Source organism: Chrysochloris asiatica, unplaced genomic scaffold (genome assembly GCF_000296735.1).
Source record: "Chrysochloris asiatica unplaced genomic scaffold, ChrAsi1.0 scaffold00007, whole genome shotgun sequence".
NCBI classification, from domain to species: domain Eukaryota; kingdom Metazoa; phylum Chordata; class Mammalia; order Afrosoricida; family Chrysochloridae; genus Chrysochloris; species Chrysochloris asiatica.
In genome coordinates, this window is record NW_006408525.1 from 17,453,385 (window position 1) to 17,454,936 (window position 1,552).

The window sequence follows — 1,552 nt, forward strand, 5'->3', positions numbered from 1 at the left end:
AAGAGCTGCCTCCTCAAAGTAGACATGAAAGTGATGATGCGAATGGAGTAAAGCCTGTGGGATAAAAACCCATGGGACCTTCATTTGCTGATGGGGTGCAACTCAAAATGAAGAGAAACAGCTATAAACATCCATTGAAAATTGACGCATGGAATGTATGAAGTATGAACCTGAGAAAATTGGAAGTTGTCAAAATTGAAATGGAATGCATAAACATTGATATCTTAGGCATTAGTGAGCTGAAATGGACTGGTATTGGCCAATTTGAATCTGACAACCACGTAGTTTACTATGCCAGGAATAACAAATTGTAGAGGAATGGTGTTGTATTCATTGTGAAAAAAGAACATATCCAGATGAGTCATGAAGTACAACGCTGTCTGTGATAGGTTAGTATCCATGCGCCTACAGGGAAGTCCAGTTAATATCACTATTATTCATATTTATGCACCAACCACTAAAGCCAGTGAGGAAGAATTCTACCAACTTCTTCAATCTGAAATTGATCAAACTTGCAATTACGATGTATTGCTCATTACTAGTGATTGGAATACAAAGGTTGGGAGCAAAGAGGAAAGATCAGCAGTTGGAAAATATGGCCTTGGTGATAGAAATGATGCTGGAAACTGCATGATAGAATTCTGCAAAACCAATGATTTGTTCATTTCAAATACCTTCTTTAGACAGCATAAGAGATGAATATACACATGGACCTCACCAGATGGAATAGATAGAAATCAAATTGAGTACATCTGTGGAAAGAGATGATGGAAAAGCTCCATTTCATCAGTCAAAACAAGGGCAGGGGCATACTGTGGAATAGATCATCAATTATTCATATGCAAATTCAAACTGAAGCTGAAGAAAATGAAAACAAGTCCATGAGAGCCAAGATATGATTTTGAATATATCTCACCAGAATTTAGAGATCATCTGAAGAACAGCTTTGATACATAAAACACTAAAGACCGAAGACCAGAAAAGTTGTGGGATGACATCAAGAACATCATACATGAAGAGAGCAAAAAGTCGTTAAGAAGACAAAGAAGGAAAAGATCAAAATGGATGTCAGAAGAGACACTGAAACTGGCTCTCCAGCATAGAGGTGTGAAAGAAAATGGAAGAAATGAGGAGGTCGGAGAGCTGAATAGAAAATTTCAAAGATCAGCTCGAGAAGATAAAGTCAAATATTACAATATGTGCAAAGATCTGGAATCAGAAAACCAAAAGGGAAGAACACGCTCAGCATTTCTCAAGCTGGGGGAACTGAAGAAAAAAATCAAGCCTCAACTTTCGTTACTGAAGGATTCTCTGGGCAAATTATTGAATGGTGCAAAAAGCATCAAAAGAAGATGGAAGGAATACACAGAGTCACTGCACAAAAAGGAAATGGTTAATGTTGAACCGTTTCAAGAGGTAGCATATGATCAAGAGCCAGTGATACTGAAGGAGGAAGTCCAAGGTACATTGAAGGAATTGGCAAAGAAGAAGACACCAGGAACTGAGGGAATAAAAATTGAAATCTTTCAAGAAAGTGAGGCAGCACAGGAGG